Source organism: Oxyura jamaicensis, chromosome 1 (assembly GCF_011077185.1).
Source record: "Oxyura jamaicensis isolate SHBP4307 breed ruddy duck chromosome 1, BPBGC_Ojam_1.0, whole genome shotgun sequence".
Taxonomy (NCBI): Eukaryota; Metazoa; Chordata; class Aves; order Anseriformes; family Anatidae; genus Oxyura; species Oxyura jamaicensis.
In genome coordinates this window covers 87,149,850-87,167,959 of record NC_048893.1, presented here as the reverse complement: position 1 = coordinate 87,167,959, position 18,110 = coordinate 87,149,850, and the positions used below count along the sequence as shown (strand labels likewise).

The 18,110-nt window shown below is 42.9% G+C and overlaps 1 long non-coding RNA gene across 1 annotated transcript in view; it reads left to right on the top strand.

The window, feature by feature from the left end:
- Positions 1–18,110, top strand: part of LOC118160329 — a 76,651-nt gene that overhangs the window by 27,411 nt on the left and 31,130 nt on the right. The window lies entirely within an intron of this gene.

Genomic DNA, 18,110 nt, shown 5'->3' with positions numbered 1-18,110 from the left:
CTTTCCCAGGATAGAAAAAATCGGGAGATTATCAAGAGGTCCTCAATATGATTGAGGGGACAGGTAATATTCAGGTGGAAAATACCTTCCCCTGGGCCTGACACAATGGGGCTTTGCTGGTGACATTCGCTAGGTAGTAAAGCTAGGATTTGACTGGCTTCTTCAGCAGGTTTTGGCTGAGTGGAGATGGGGTGTGAAGGAGTCGTTCTTCTAAGACAAGGGAACCTGGTGCTATTGTATTTTGCTGATGTGTGGGGTGCATTCTGAGTCCTGCGTGTGTTATAATTTTAACAAATAGCATAAATATTTACAGATTCTGCTTCCCTGTAACTCTCCAAATTGACTTTTTCATAAGACAGAGAGACAAATATTGTGTGCTTCCCATGCAATCAGCAGGGTTTGAACTGTTTTTTGACCTTGTGATAATTGAGCCTGTCAGAATCAGAGGTTTATGGACAGCCATGACATGACCTTCATCTAAACAGAGAGCTGCAGAACTATGACTGTGTCACAAAATGCAGGACTAAACTTTGCACTGACCAGTGTTGGTTTCATTTGCTGGCAAATGCGTGCTTGAGTTTGCAAAGCGAGCACTTGGGGAATGAAAGGAATATTATCTTTGCTTTTACAGGCCTCAGTTCCACCTGCAGTTAATGAAGGCAATAAAGGTTGAATGAAAAAGTACCACACTTAGTGAGTCTCTTCTCAGGACAGAAATAATGGCTTCTGAATTGATTAGACATGTTATGTGTGTATTCTCAGTGGCTTTACTCTAATTGCCTCTCAGTGAGATTTACTACAGTTTCAGTATGTAAATAAATAGACAGGTGTGGCTGTGCTGCGTTCAACAGGTTGGTCAGACTTCCCCTTAAGCTAGATGAGAAGCACAAATGAGCAGGAAAGGTTTTGCTTGGGCAAATAAACACTAGCCTTCTTAACTTTCTGGACGGCATCCTTACAATACTGACTCCTGCCCTTTGAGAGGAACTGGATTTAAATCATCAGCTGATTTCTGAAGCCAGAGAACATCGCATCAGATTATACTACTTTGGACCACTGTGAATGAAGCTGGGCCTGATTTATATTGGACATGTGGACATGAAATGTTATCAGTCACATCACAACCACAATGAATCACTCATTGCCCCAGACAGATTTATCCAGTTTTCTCCTCATCATTACAAGTGCTTTCCCTTAGTTAATTTTAATTTGTGTACTAACAATAGCTGTTACTAATTTCTGTGAAATTAATTTTTCGTGTAATCTTTTTTTTTTTTTTCTTTATTTCTACTATAACTGCATTTTTGTCATTATAAAATGGTCAAGCAGGCTGCCTCTTTTACAGTAAACTAGAAGATATAACTAGAAGAATTTGCTCAGCTAGATAATGACAAGACAAGGAGACATGGTTTTAAACTAAAAGAGGAGAGATTTAGATTAGAGGTTAGGAGGAAATTCTTTCAGAGGGTGGTGAAACCCTGGCACAGGCTGCCCAGAGAAGCTGTGGATGCCCCATCCCTGGAGGTGCTCAAGGCCAGGCTGGATGGGGCTTTGGGCAACCTGGGCTGGTGGGAGGTGTCCCTGCCCATGGCAGGGGGTGGAACTGGGTGGGCTTTGAGGTCCCTTCCAACCCAAACCATTCTGTGATAAGGTATATGATATGAAATACAAGGGGAAAAATGAGTGTACGGGTGCCACGAACATTTTGACCAAGGGTAATTTTGCTAACAGCAGTTTCCAGCTGAGTTCTTACCCTGAAAATCATTCACAGATTTGTTATGAATAGGGAACAAACTGGGTGACTATTCCCTTGTGTATACACACACCTACACACTTTATAAGTTATTTCTTCTTCCTTTTTTTAACCTTTAATAATAAGAGAAAAGCCCAAATAAGAGTTATAGTTTGGCAGAAATTTAGTTTGTTGAAAGGTTTCTATGTTGTTACAGTGCAAAAACAGTTGTTTGCTCCTAGGTCAGAAGTGGATGTAAAAACCGTCATCTTTTACCCAATTATTTCCCTAATTTTCTTGCTTGATGAATTGATGTCCCTGATTTTCATAGACGAGTTAGATTTATTTCCAGCGTGCTGAAAGAAGGTAATAGGATGCATGGGCAAGTGACAAGGTTTAATGACTGACTAAGCCATTAGCTATTTTTAATGACTGCCTTGGCCTGTAATGGTACCTGAGGCAAGATTAATTGCTTTTCTCCAAGCTTCCCCTGGGAGAGACCCTGTTGGTCAGGGTATTTTGAAAGTCTGTATGGTCTCGAGAGGCTGTGTGGCTGTAACACAACTTCTCCGTCAGTGGTTTTCCTAGTATGATTAGGCTGAAGCCCACCCTCTTCAGCAAGCCTTACATGAAGGTGTTTTCACAAACTAGATTGCAGGTTTGGTTCCCAAAATGTGGGAGTGTCAAAATATGGAATGTGGGAGTTAAATGTGTAAAAAGAAGAAATAAGAAACTACCAGACAGCTCTGTGTTCTCTGTCTTCATTACCAACATCTAATGAAGCCAGACAGCTTTCTTGGCCACCCAAGAAGGGAAGAAGAGAGGCTCTCAGTGCCAGGTTGCGACTAACCTAGTGCTATCTGGGAGACACCTGCTGATGGGAAGTCTGTGCAAGTATCTACTTTGTTGACTCATTCTTGCAGCTGAAGTAAAAATCTTGCAAGGTTCAGAAAAGAAAGTAACAGAGCAAAAGTAGCTCATAGTTTCTGTATTCTAAGGATCTTGTTTTTTTCCATTCTGTTCTCTTTTTATTCTGAAGAATGTTTCTGATGGCAGTGTGTGCATCTGCATGCCAACACATGTTGTTAAAAAGGCTGCCTTGACATTGGCACTGGTAAAGCTCCCCTTTCTTTAAAACCTAAACCGGCAGTTCAACTCTTCCATATATTGCTTCATTTAAGAAAGCTATCTGAAACTGCTACCTTGTAAGGTGTCAGCTTTGTTTACTGAAGTTACTTTGATTTGAAATAAGTAGGTAAACTGCTCTGTGGGTGATTAGATTAAGAAGGGGATACATGATAAGAAGAAAAATATCCTTTCTGTTGTTAGCTGCACGATCTGCTCTGGCTGTCTGATAACTGAATCAAATAGCAGTAATGTCATTGTTGACCAGTCTGCTGGTCTGTGAGGTCAGGTTCAGCTGTGAGCAAGATTTTTCCATGCAATACTGATGAAACTAGGGAAATGTTAACAGTTTTCATCTGTATGGTAGGTTTCTCTTAAATTAATATAACCTTGCTTATTTGTTTTATTAAGGCCTGTGGATATTAGAGAAGGGATTTATTCTTTCTCAAAGCATCATGGGCTAAAAATGCGTAATGAGGTAAAGCAGCTGAGCTTATATGAGTTTACACTGAGTTTACGTGTTATGTTCTATGCACTTCGAAGTGTTATTCTTGCAATCTTTTGAGAAGCAGCTCTGATATAGTTTAAACCCTTGGGTCTCTTAGGTTCTGAAGAATTAAAGCTCTACCTTTCCAGAGCTTTGCAACTGGGTGCCACATGGGTTTGTAATACAGATTTAAATTCAGGAGTTGTAGCCAACCTTCAGATCATCCATACTCTACCTTCTCCAAAATTCCAGTTTTTCTGTAGACTAGAATAGAGTTAGCAGCAGCTAGACTGCTTTGTGTATCATTTGTCTTTGGAAGTGCAAGAGAGACCATCTATTGAAATAGCTGCAAGATACCATGTCACAGCTCCTCTAAGAGATGCTTTAATCCAAAACCTGCCCTTCCCTTTTTGCTGCTCCTTTCTGGGTTATAATCTACTAGATCAATCAGATCCCATATCTCAAGAGAAACTGTAGCACATAGCAAATTGATGCATGGTAACTTTTCTTTTAGAGTAAGTTCACCTGTAGTGGACATGGGGAAAAACTGAAATTGCAGGCCCAGAGCTTTAAAATCAGTTGGGAGATATCAAACATTTTTTGGAAAGATTTCTTTATCCCAAACAAAGATTTGGGAACTATAATGTAAGAGGTTACATTAGCTTTCATTTTGATTTACATTTGTAATAATTTCTTAATGTTTGTCCAATAAAAAAGGAAGAAAAAATATTCTTTGGTGGCCACAAGGTTGTTAGCTTTCATGAAATATTGGATAATCTTTTAATGAGAACAAAGACGCTGCTGTGTTTGAGGACGTGAGAAGACTTCTGTGCTGGTTAGCCACAGGGGCTGTCCGAATGCTGAAGAGGAAGGTGTAAGCCTCCTGTTGTGAGTGAACTTGTTCTGCATCAGAAGAAGAGGGAAGTTTTTGTGGGCCTGTGGCATGAAAGACCAGCAGCAGCCCTGCTGTCTGCCTGCAGTCCATGCAGCTACCAGCAGGTGAAGTCTCACCTGGAAGAGCTGCCAGTCTCTGGTGCACAGGACAACAGGGCGTCTGTCTGGGGAATATGTATCCAAACAAGCGCTGTTCCTGTTATTTGCGTGAATTCAGCAGCAAGTGCAGCTCTGTTCACAGCTCCTATACCTCTCCTTTTTGTGTGTGAACTGATGCAGCATTATGCTTAAAAGACTTAGATCTGAGGGGCGGGTGCTACTTGGGGGGATCAGCTGTTTGCTTGCTAGTGTTACCATCAGGCTTTCCCAGGTGCCTTGTTCTTTCTGAGAAGTGGACGATCTGCTGTGATACTGAGTTAGAGGGCAACACGTGAGAAACGCCTTCAGGGCTCTGCTAGGAGAAACAGAGATGGTGTTCCCTGCATGTTGCCTTTGTAGTCTTTTAAAAATGAATCCAGTATACAAGATGGAAATGTCTCTTAGGAGGCTCTTTCGTAGCGCAGGGAGAGCAAGATCCCTGTCACAGTTGTGGCACTAACTCAGTGGGAGACTGGATAAATCCCCTCACTTTCAGGAGCTGTAGAATGAGCCACAGAATAATATTTACCTCTGTTATCATGGATTGTTAATGACTGGGAATGCTTTGAGGTCTGTAGGGGAATGGCACCAGATTTGTTGAATACAATGTGCTGCATAAAATGCCAGGAGTGTTTAAAGGGATAGATGAAAAAGGGCTGATTATAGATCTCTTTGAAGTCTGTGTTGAAGTTTTCACAGGTTTCTTTGGGCTTTTAATCAGATAATCATTGTGGTGGAAGAGAGAAAAACCTTGAGCAAGGTCATGATCTACTTGTTTTTATACAATGAAGCAAGCTGGTGAACTTAGGATACGATTGTTCTTCATGCTGGTCTTCAGAAAAAAAGGAAGGTGAGGGAAGCATTGAAATCCCATTAGAGTTCAGACAAGTTGGGAGTGGATCACGGAAACTCTCTGCATCAGTGCTCCCTGAATTTTTCTGTCCACAGATGACGATCTAGTGATGAGCACAGACATAAAAATGGAAAGAACACTCCCTGTGTCAGGCCCCGCTCATGAAATCCTGTCGCAAATAGACCCACCAGTTACTCAGAGTCACATTGCCTGGATTATTGCAAGGGTCAGTGCCCGGGTAAGGAATGTGACACCTTGAGCCATTTATGTAACCACCTAATCGTGTAACAGGTGAGCAGGGAGTCCACGTACAGTGTAAACAAATCCCTTTGCCATTTTTCCCTGCATTGTCAGGCTAATTCTGATGAAGAAGACACGCAAAGCTGAAGCCAGGGATCAAGGCTTGGAGCCTGATCAGAGCTTCGGCAGGAAGTGCTGCAGTGAGGACACTTTCCGGTGAGTTTCAAATGAAGACTAAAATATTCCCCCCACCTCCTCTCTCTCATTTGTTTGTTTGCTCCTGCACTGCCTCTGCTGCGTGCTGGAGATACTTGTGCTCCGAGGAGAGGGGACGGTTGATGCCATAGAACATGGCTTGGCGCCAGGAGCTGTGGTCTGTATGCAAATCATTATTTGGTCCCTGATCAAGTTACGGTGTCTTGGTTTCTCATCTGTGAGTGATGCATTATAGAGGAGGCTGGGGTCATTTGGTGCTTCCTGAAGGAGGAGCTGCTTGTCTTCGTTCTCTCCTCCACAAACTTCTTACCTCCACAGACTTCTTGAGCAGTGACAGCAGATGGTGGAAAGATGCCCATGGCTACGCTTACTCCTTTATGACTGTGCACAGCAGCTGATAATCGACAGCTTTTCTCCCCCAGTGAATTCATGTTAAAGAAGAGCTCCTACATCCATTTCATATGGTCAAGAGAGCTAATAATTGGCATCTATTAATTGTTCAAGACAATCAGTATACTCAGCTGGGATACACCACAGATGCTAACATGTCTTCTGTATCTTATGCAGCTTCATCTCTACTTAAGTGCATCATACTGTTATACCTAGAAAGCCTACCCTGGTCTTTATAAAAGACATAGCTCTGGGTTTACTAGAGTTCTGCTATACTTATCATCAGTAAGAATATTTAATAGCTAGTTGCACTTTCTTGAGCGGAATAAGGAGAAGATTTGCTTGATGTCTGATGAGTATTTTTCAGCCAAGTTTCATAATTTGCCTGACTTTTTACTTGGGCTTTCCCTGACAAGCACACGGTTAGAGGCAGTGATGTACACATTGTATTGTGCATAATAAATGTATTGTTAGCATTTTGTTCAGGTTAAAGGGAGAGAATAGAGAAATAATACTTTAGGTTAAGTTGATCTCAGAAGGCAAATAACTCTGATATCTAATATATTTGCCTAATTTCCTAGCTGGCAACCGTGTTGTCTTGTATCTGCACAGCACTTCACCATTCTGCTGGGCTGTTTCCCTTTGTGCATGTAGCATTTATCATTCATGTGTCCATTAAATCAGCATCCCTTAATGGAGCTTCATGTTGCTTGGGTTTTCCCTGTACGGTGAGTATCTCATGTCTTGTTTGTCTGGGTGATATTTTTACATTAGGTGAAGGTAAAGAGCAGAAGGAGCAACAGTGCTCTGATGCTGAGTCACAGTGAGCAGGAGGTGTTGCTCTGTGTGTGTCTACGTTTGTGTCCTCATGCTGCCTCCCTAAGTCAAGCAAGAAGTCATCTTACCCTCAGTATATGTATACCCCCAAATCATAGCAACACCTTTAAATTAACACAGCTTCATATTATGTCCCCATGCAGACATCAGTCTAAAGCCTACTGAGTTCCTGGGGAGTCAGATTGTCAGCTGAGATCATCTTCATTTTCTAGGCTAGAGGCAGGAGGAGAGTATCAGAAGCAAGTAGACGTGTAGGAAGAGTGTTTCCCAGGTAGTCGCAAGCAGGCAGTACTCCAGGAGGCCACAAGCATGGACCATTAGTTACCTTTGAGGATGGAGAGAGAGACATAAGTCCTTAGGATCTGTTTAGGAGATCCATAGGGGCATCACCTTTATGCAACTCTTACTGGAAATGTCTACGGAAGTACAGACGTGTCAGAAATACTCCGCCTGTACCTGGTAATCATACACAAATATAGAGAATTGCGAAAGTTTTCTCTTGTCCAGGCCTGTTTGAAACAACCCAAATATTGGCCTTCAGCACTCAAGACATCCAAGCTGTCTTCAGAAACTGTCTATGTTTTACTGCTAAGCAACTGAAGTTTTCCTTTTTGCTTCCTTTAGCCTACGCTAAACTGTCTTTACTGGAAACAGTAGTGAGAGAGTGGAAAAAATTTAACAGGATTTGCAAAGCAGGGAGTGATACTGTACTAAACTAGACTCACTGTAAACCCCCTAAGCTCCATGGAAAGCCTTAGTTGTGGCTTGAGACCTTAGCTTTGGTGTTGAAAAACATGCCTGTAATAGCTCAAAAATGAGGCCATTTCTGCTTTAGGAAGGATTTTCCATAGAGAATTCCTGTCAAGTCTGCCACTGTCTGATGTGTTTGGCCTGCTGGATGAAGACTGCCCAGATCATCACTCTGCGCTGTGCTTTAATTTGCTCACTCCTGGACCCTGCCCAGCATCCCTGACGTCCCTCCATTGATTGCAGCTTGCACTGGATTAAGCCCAGCAGTCGTCTAAGCGTATCCATTTCATGGTTGTTTGTGGGCTGTGTTTTGGAGTTTATAAGGGTGCTGACTGTTATAAATATCTTTATAGGTTGGCCTTATGAAAATGCAGTGCCTTTACTCTGTACTCATGCCTTTATTATTATCAGTATCAAGTTACCGCTTTCAAACACTCGGTTGTTTACAAGTAGAAAAACCTTCCATTACAAAAACATAGCAACCTCCTCCATAGAATAATATGATTTAATGTCAAGTCATTAGCTGTGGAACATTTTGGCTTGGTTTGTTAGCATTTACCCTAAGCAACCAGCCAATGCCAGTTCCAGCAGGTGGGTATTATTTCAAACTGCTCCATACTCAAAGTTTCTCTAAGCTCTGGAGCCTGTAAAAGGCTCCGCTAACTAGAACAGTGACTGTTCCCATGTGTCACTAGCTATCTATGGAGACAAGTTTTGAGAACATGGAGCTAAAAAGGGTTCACATTTTCTTGGCTACTGTATCAAGCAGCTTTATGTCAACGTCTTCAAGTTACATCTAGCCTTGACCTTCAGCGTCTGGCCTGGGACTTTCCAGAGTGAGATTCTTAACTGAGCAGTACCAGGACCTCGGGGCCCAGAGTCTGATCTGTTTTGTATGGGCTACCACAGGACATGCGTGTACAATTGCACTGTTTTTCAAGAGCCACTTCCACTGAGAAGCCTAAGTGCCCAGTCAGGTGCTTCAGCACCTCCTTTCAAACCTCAGCCAGCAGCTGTTTCAGTCAGAGGTGCCTGACTGCTACGTGTGTATGAATCTTTCCGGAAAGTCCTGACTAATTTATGCCACTGAGCACAAACCCAGCTGTTCAGTTTCAGTTGGCTCCAGCCTTAAAACCCAGCAAGACTCTCAGGCATTTTTCACCTGCAGGACCCCATTCAGTAGATGTTCCCAGACAACAGCGGTCTGGTTCAGGCTGTGCACAAGGCAGCAGTGCTTAAGCTTACTTAGGATACAGGCAAACCAGCTTAAGGTCTCTCCTCTGCCTTATTTAAAGTGCTTATTTAAAGCACTCTATTCCCTTCATTTAGGCATGGTCTGTCTTACACTGAGCAGAGTTCCCAAGAGCTCTGCCTGGCTTCCAGGATTCCAGGGTTGGTTATGCTTTTCAGCTGCACTACCTTGTCTTGTACTCTGCCATTTTAAAAAAAAAAAATCCTTGGGGAAGAAAAAAGGCATCAGGCACCCCCTGATGGGGGAGTCTTGCTTTTCCTCTTCTGAATGAAAGCAATATGAAGTTGGCTGTTTGAAACATCCATGTGCCAACCTCAGCAAGTCTTACTTCCCAGAGGGAGAGGTGCTAGGTAACATGGAATAGAAGAGCAAAGGAAAATAACAAGGGTTTATTAGTATTTTTGGAGTGAGACTGAAATCCATTTTTATACCTTGAGGAGTCACCTCTGTAAAATGAAATACGTGAAATTACTTAGTAATAACGGAGCACCACAAGTAGATCCCAGTGTGCACACTTCCTAAATGCCAGCTCTATGTCTTATATGCTGGTATAAAATCAGTAGGTTGGTCAAGGGGGATATTCCTAGCAGCTCCTTAGCTTGTTAACTGTAAACCATTTTAACCTGAAACTCACTTTGACCCCTTAAGAACCTTTTCTCTCCTTGCTACAGTAGAGCTGTGTGATGGGGACAGGGGATGGTGTCCTTTGTACCCTATGTCTTGCCTACAGCACTTTAACAGTTAATATTCACAGCCCTAGTAGCTTAAAGGCAGCAGAGTAGCCCCACAGCTCTGTCCTGAAAGAAAAGAGAGAGCTGGCACAGCTAAGCTGATGCCTGCCTAGACCAATGGTGCACCTTATCTCCTCAGCAGAGTGATTCCTAAAGGCTGCAGATGGCCAAGCCTAGTTTACAGCCAGCTCATTGACAACATCTGCATGCAGAGAGAGATGAGATGCAATGAGACACAGGGCACGTTTCACATACATAAATTATGTATGAGACAAAGCAGTCTTAGTATTAAGCAAGCTGTCCTGGAATTGGGCAAGCCACATTGGTTGAAGGATGCACCTTGATTAATTAGTCTGGACACAGTGAGAGTATTGCTTTGAAAGTGTGTGATAGCATCTCTGGATGGGGCCTTTTAGGAGTACCAACCTGCTCAAAGCTCACAGCGTGATCTCTAGCCTTGTTCTGCACTGTGCCACGGGAACATACTTAAGTGGCCTGCTTGGCTCACGTGGAGAGTTGCTGACAAAGCACGGCAACCAGACTGGAGCCTCTCAAGTCCCTGGCCAGCACTGCAGCTGCTGGGCACTCTTTCCATGGAGACTGTTCACAGTGGTCTATGAGAGGGTTTTTCAAGGGACTAAACACATCTCTGCACCGCTCTGAATGCTTATTCCCCGGGACTCCCTGTCTTTGTGGAGGTTTCTTTCCTACATCCATTCCTTCCCTCTTTCTTTTTTCTGTGAAACAGTTGCTGGCACGACTCAAATCTTTTTGGCTTGCACAAGCTTTCAAGACACAAACTGAAAGTGGAACAACTTGGTGGAGCATGATCATTTAAACAGTGTAATGGATTTGTTCCCCAAATTGAAGGTCTTGGCATGAATCAGTTAAAGGCCTTTGCCCAAGCAAAGACTGGAAGATAATTTCAGACAATTGACGGCTTTACTAGCAAAGCCTCATAACAAATATTGCTTCTTAACTTGTTTTTAATTGAAATGTTCACACTTCATCATGTAATGTGTAATATTTAAATGTGTAATATTTAAATAAAACACTGGCACAACATTAGTTGTGCACTGAGCAGAGTACCACCTAGCAACATCAAAGCAAATGCTAAGCGTAATAGCTCGGATACAGAATAGAGAAATGTATCTGATTATGACAGGATGGGTCACAGTGCACTAATTTACCTTCCTCCTCTAGAAGAGTGTCACCTTCTCTTTGTATCAGGAAGAAGTAGATCTCAGCAGAAAGGAAGCCCCAGCAGTAGAAATATTTTTTTTCTGTTTTCTGACAGATATCTCTGAAGCACCAGCCATTTTGGATAGTTTATAATTAACTCAGCTGGAGAAGCATGCTAAGATACTTAATGCCAAGCTCTTGACAACTGGAATTATACTGCTCTGACAAGCAGGTTCATTTCAAAATGCTCTGGTGTGTCAGCACCTCACAACGATCTGCTCTTTGTTGTGGCTGTGACCCTCGGGGACAACGGGAGGCAAAGGAGACAAAGGAAATTCAGAACCAGCATGGGAACCGAGGTGTGTCTTCCATGGCATGTCCTTCTTGCTCAGGGTGTTTGGTTCTAAAAGCATTTAAATCATGATTTTCTTTAGTTCTGCTCATCCCACACCACATCATTATGCTCTCTGTTTATTCGGCATGGTCCTCAAGCAACAGACTGACTCAATTTTGTAATAGAGCAGGTTGGAGAATAATATATATTACTCACTTGCTCTTTTTGCTTGATCAAAAGAGTTAATTCATTGCTGCTGTAAACTTCAGCTCACAAAGATGTAACAACAGCTCATTATCTTTGCAGGTATTCATAGAGCACATTATGGAAATATGTTATTAGCTTTATTGAATATGTACATGGAATTTGGGTGTTGTGGTACAAGTGAATGTATCTGGCTTTGCAGAACAGGGTTGCTTAAATCTAACCTAAGTAATGAGATCAACAGGCACAACACTTGGAGAACAAGCGCGCTCACATACTGCATCCCTGAACTGATTGAGCTAAGTCTGTCTTAGGAATCTTTGCCAACCTATTAAGCCAACCACTGGGTGTACAGCTAATACAAGGAACGTGAGATAGAGCAGTCAGCCCAAATGTTGATGTAAAGGAGAAATCTTGGTATCAGAGAAAGGTTTGTTCAAAAGCACCAGACTAGTGGCTCCTAATGTGTAAAGGTTCTGTTTTGTTGGAAATGGGCACGAGGAGGTCCCACTGGATTGCGTTGAAATACCTGAAATTCCCTGTGGTGTCAATGATTTGTTGATGTTAATGATTTTTTGTTGCTTACTCATTACAATTGTTAGTATGGTGCAAGAGGAAAGAGGGTGAAATGGGCATCTCAGAGGGCTTGAAAGGAGGCAGCTGAAAGCAGGTGCATTGTGGAGCAGCCCGTGGCATGCAGCACAATTCAGGGAGAGCACAGAGGCTGAACAGGGACCTTGGGTGTGAGATTGCTTGGCCCAGAGCGAACAGTGTGGCTGTGTGTTCAGCTCGCACCGAGCAGGAGGCGTCCCACTACTGCAGCCTGCCTGTACTAGGCAAGGGACCAGGAGACAAATTCAGCTTAACAGGAAAGGATTGACTAAAGTCATGATGTACCTTTCTTGCTGGTAATCCTGCAAATGTGCCGAATCTGTATGAAGTGGTTGCAGAGTGGTTGCTCTCTAATGTCACCGTTTCAAATTAATGCCATGGTGATCTGTGTATTTACTGTATCTGCTGAACAGCACTTCATTACTCAAAGTCCTTTTTCTCATGACTGTTTTGGTAAATAATGCAGAGAGTAACAGCAGCTGATAGCTCAGGTTATTGCCCTGATGTATTTGTGCCTGTGATGCAAAGTTTGCTGTGCTGCAACGTTAAGTGCAGTTTGTGATGTATGTGCCATAGTTCTCACCTGCAGTGACGGCAGGCATCAGATGGAGGCGTCAGGGAAGTGGGCAATATTGAACCAGCAGAAGAGCAAAATGCAGGTAGTGCTGCTAGAAAGGTTCAGATTTGGCATTTCTGAGTGGAGTAAAGAAGGCTGCTTGCATCAATCTTGTCTCATGTAGCTCTCTCCCTGGACTGCAGCTAAAGAAGTTGAGATAGGTGACTTTTTCCAACCCAATGCAGTACCCTCGGCAAATAAAACCATTGGAAAAATCTCTTCTTGATGCTGCAGTCCAGTCTGTGAGCTGTAACAATTGCAAGCCTGTTACAATTTATTGAGCATCTGATTGCTGATCTTGAATTAAGTTTGTGGTCACGAGTCAGTTCCTAGCAGAGAAGCCCCAGTGACTCGCATTAGTTAAGCTTGCCTCAGCAGTAGAGCTGTTGGTGAGTGAGCCCCAGACACTTGGCTGTTCTCCTAGACACCAAAGAGATCTGTCCAGGGGAGGTCAGAAATACGTGGCACAGAAGTGCTGTGACTGTTATATAGTTAAGTGTTTCTCCAGGGACACCTTATTTTCAACCAGTGCCAAATTCACTCTGATTAGGTAGAATCAGGATAAACAAAGTAAGAAAGGAACTTTCCCTGCAAGAGTACGATGAGAGTTAGTTTCCTTATCACAGCAGTACTGTTTTACACCTTATTAAAATGTGCTTTTCTGCCTGGTGCCAGCTATGGACTGGGAAAGATCCACGAACTTTTTCCATGTGAGATGGCTCTATTTCCTCACACAAGGAATAGTGCAAACCTTATAAGAATTCATGGAGAGCCTTCCACCAGTATCAGTGACCTTTGGACCAGGACAGTGGGCAGTGGGGATGTACATAGGAAATTACACTATGATACGCTGTTTTAAGCTGTTGCCTTTTACCATTTGTATGGTGTTGTATGTAGTTAATTTGCGTGTGACTTGACAGGCCATGCAGAAAGAGAAGCCTGCTGCCCCAGAATCTTTCAGCAGCTATAAGAATAACATGGATGGAGGAGAGAGAGAGAGTGGAAGCACAAGAACAGGCAGCAAAATCATATGAAACTAAGTAAAGGAGGAGAAGCTTGGCCACAACAATGGCAGAGGAGATGTTATTTTCTTGCCTTCCAGGTTATAGTACATTTGCACCAGGACATAGCCATGGCATCTGTTAGATTTCAGTGGAAGACAGAAGCACTTAATTTTGGATTGCTTTTGTTATTATGGCAGTGATTTTGCTGATGAATATATCAATTTCTGAGTCAAAGCTTGTTCACTCTAAGATGGGTCTGAAGCCAAACCAGAGTCTTAAGCAACTTCAAACTTTGAACGAGGTTGGGCAATATATTTATATTAGCTGAAGCAAAACCTTTTATGCAGCCTCATACAACCACAGAAAGCTAAGAGTTCAATTCTGGGGCCACATGTTGTGCTGGTGTATTTTTTTTTTTTTTTAGTTTGTCGAGGATTTATTTGATTCTGTTTTTTTTTTTTTGTTTGTTTGTTTTGTTTTATATTTCTTCCCTCTTTATTCATCTGTGATTTCACCTCCTCCTTCTGCTTACACTACTGTTAGCTCATTGCTTCTCTTCTCATCTCTCTGTTTTCTTTGGTCAAGAGCTGAAAGCTCCCAAGATAGATTAAAAGAATTATATTAACATTATCAGTTGGCTCTGATTCACTTGGCAAATCCTCTTCTTTTCAAGGGGAGTATTTGATATACTGTGCTAGCTCTTTGTAAAGTTATTTTGGGAGCTTTCTCCAAATTCCTGTAATTTTACTGATATTATACTACTCATTGCATCTCTCAAGATACAGGAGCATGCATTTCTTTTAAGGAATTGCATAATTCTTCACGTGGGGTCATGTCTCTCATCTACTATTATCTCTTCAGTTCTCATCTCCTCCATTTTCTCTCTCAAAGAACCATCCCTGTTCTGCTCTGTCTTATGCGTTCCCCACCATTTGGGCTGATCATTTTAGGACGAGGTCCTGCAGTGTGGTGACTTGTCTGGTTCAAACAAGGCCTGCATGTCAATGAAAGCTCACATTACCCAAAAAAATGTTGTGTCTTTCTCTTTAACAAAATGGGATTTACCCTGTTGACATGTTTTTTATGCTACACTCCGACTTTTAAACTTGGGGTATAGCAGAGCACTTGGGCAAAGCTGTCATTGGAGTCAGTGGAATAACAGTTATTGTGAAGCTGATATGCAGGTAGGAAATCTAGGATTTATTCCTACAGCAAAGCTGCTCTTTATTCTTTTTAAATAATGTAAAGCTAACATAAGGCAGAATGTGTCCTGGTCTCCACAAGATGAAATCAATTAAAATTTTATGTCTGAAGTAAGAACGGATCATATAGCACCTTGTCAATCCCCTTGTTTCCCAGAAGACTCTTTGATTGATTCCCTCTAACTCATGGCACAGTTTTTCCAGTCTTACTTGTAAATATGCACCAGCTAAGGTAAGATCCTGAAAAGTATTTAGATGCCTGACTCTTGCTTAAGACTGAACTCCATTGATTTTGGCTGAAGTTCACAAGTGGGCCAGCCCATTGATTTCAGTGGATAAGACTGAAATCAATGCTGTTCAGGTATGCAGCTCAGAAAGGCTGAGCCAAGCCTGCTGGCTCTGACCCACAGGCACTTGTGCATGTCTTTAACTTCAAGCATGTGGGCAGCCGTTCTACCTTTTCTAAACTTCTCAGTGCTCAGATCATAATTATTGTGTGAAGCATCAGCTGAACACGTACCCGTACACTGAAATAGTGAGGAATAAAGCAGCAGTCCCCAGTTTAACTGCTGTGTCTTGAAAAGTAAGCCTCGGCACAAGCAGTGTTTTATCGTTGGTAATGTGTTTTCAACAGAAGTCCTCCTGCCTACGGTTCACGCCAACAACTCTGGCACTGAGTGCCACTACCAGTGATGTTCATACTCTGCCTGCAACTGTACCGTAGCCTTAAAGATGCAGGCCAGTACAGTAACGTGCTGCTGCTGTGATAAACATGGACTTGAAATAAAGTTTAAAAACAGAAAATGATTCAGTGGCTCTGAGTCAAGGGTCAAGTCTAAGTAAGTTCTCCTAAGAGCCAGCTGATCTTCTGCCAGGTCTTCTCCTTCATCCGCAGACTGGTTTCCCTTCAGCTGTGTTGGCATCTCTCTGCTTAGGTGCTGCCATGACTTTGTGCCAGGCTTATCTTGTATTACAAAACCCTGAACGCTGGACTGGAAGCAGTTGAAAGCTCTCTCTTGATTTTACGGGCAATGGGCTGCATTTCTACAACGTATTTCAATGGCGAGGGTTTGACATTTCTTTTTTTAACTGCTGCTGTGTTGCTAAGTCTGATATATTTATCATTAGTCTCATAGTATTTGATGTCCTGCAAAACTAGTGATTAAACAAGAATCTTAGCCATCACTTAAAAAACACATTTCTAGGCTCAGACTTGTTGAGAAGTAGTTGAAAAATACTCTATTTGAAGAATTTGACAAATACTGAAAATGAAAAACGTTGAAAAATGTTGGAACTGCTTATGTACCCTAAAAAATGAGAAATTGGAATATATGGAAAAAAATGGAGCTCTTTTTTTCTGCAAAAGTCCCATGGCTTTTAAGTTAATCTCGTGATTTGGGAGGAAAAGCAGTCAAGTCCTCCTTTTCTGTGATTGTCTGGGGCTGGTAGAACTGTCTTATTTGCCCCAGTTACTTCTCCTGTTCTCTTACTCAAGCCTCTCTTTGGGAGGAGTGGATCAAATGGCAGATGCAGGTTTGGCTTACATCAACCTTGACTGAATTCCAGTTTTAAGGAGACCCAACAAGGGAGTAAATGTTGATATTTCTCTACTCCAGCCAGTCCTCACGCCTACATTTCTGCTTCTTCACCTTTTTTATTTTGACTTAGAATAGCTCAGAAGGTTATGGTTTTTTGTTTGTTTGTTTTGCTTTTTTGATGTTTGCTGCATTTTGCTTTGTGAGTGTGAAGATTACTCTGTCTGCCTTAGGATGGCTAAAAAAAAATCACTGGCAACACTGCTGGCATGCCATCTGCAGCCCTGGTAACATGGCTGGGGCAATGCTCAGCGTTCACAAAAGAATGCTTTTCTCTCTGGTGTTTAAGCTGAACACAAACTCTTGTTATTTATGAAATAAATAAGACTTTGATGATGTTTTATGTATTTAAAAAGTAAGGTTTGATTTAAAACACTAGGCCTGCATGTGACTTTGGTAACACAATAGCTGTGCTGTTCTCAGAGTGGGGTGACTCTTAATTCCTGCGCCAGAGTGGGGTGGTTGCCCCTGTGCTGTGGAATATGTGAGGCTACGGGGGGGCCGTGGGTTCCCCATACTGTGCACGGGCACAGCTTCCAGGCAGGGTTTGGTCTGAGCGGTCACAGCGCTGCTCATTTCCCTGCAGCGGCCTCTGGTTTGTGTTAGCAGGAGGGGAAGATGGTTCAGGTAACGGAAGGGTGGCCTGAGGAGGTTGAAAGGCTCTTTTTCCCAGTATGGTGTTAGAAAGGTCAAAGGAGGCTTGATCAGATTTTAAAGCTAGAGAACTTTTGCAAGGCAGGTGCATCACCATCCTGCTCTGCACCGAGGAGTTCAGGCTGGACCCTTGACAGCTTTCGAGTCATGTCTGCCCCCCACAACAAAGAATACCAAAGCATTAGAGGTGGATGGTGCAACTTAGATAATAACTAAGTTCAGTTCCTAGCTTTGCTAACCAGCTGACCTAAGACCATGGGAACCACTCTTTCTCTGCCTCAGTTCTGCTTTTTTTTTTTTTTTTTTTTTTTTGTCCACATCCCATTTCTGCCTTCACCCAAGATACATTCTGTTTCCCACCCACACCTTTCCGCATCTGAGAATTACTTAACTTTCTGAAGAGGAGTCCTGTGAAGTGCATCCCACACAGATGCACTGCTAGGGTGGAGCTGGGAATAGAGCATGGGTGGAAGGAAGTGACTGGGACAGGGCTGAGGGAGAAGGGTGGCATGTGGGACAACAAGACACTGCAGCTCCAGTGGACAAGAGACCAGAGCTGCTTCTTTCCATAGCGCTGGAAACCCAAATTAGCTTAAGCTGGTATTGCGCTGTCCCCTCAGAGGCCTGCATGAGCCCACAGCATGCACACAGAGTAGAGAGGAGCCTGAGTGGTCACAGTAAAGATTGTGGTGGGGGAAGGATGTACTGCATAATATTTTGGTGTCCATCTCTAGGGCAGGTGTTCCCGCAGAAGATCCTTCTGTGCCTAATTATAGTGCCTGTCCTTTTCCTTCAACTCCCTGGCATGAGTGCCTTCTCCTCTGGTGCTCGCCTGTTTGGAGCTCTCACGGCTTCCTTTGCCTGTCTACCAGGGTCAGCTAAGAAGCTTCTCCAGCTTCCCTGGGCCTCTTAATTTCTCTTGCCCACTGTTACTTGCTTGTCTCAGCAGCTGGCTCTCACAGAAACTCCCCAGTTGCCATCACGGTTGCCGGGAATGACAGAGGTTTCTTTGTGTGCAAATTAGTAAGTTGGTGTATAATCAAAAAAAGGACAAGGCTACAG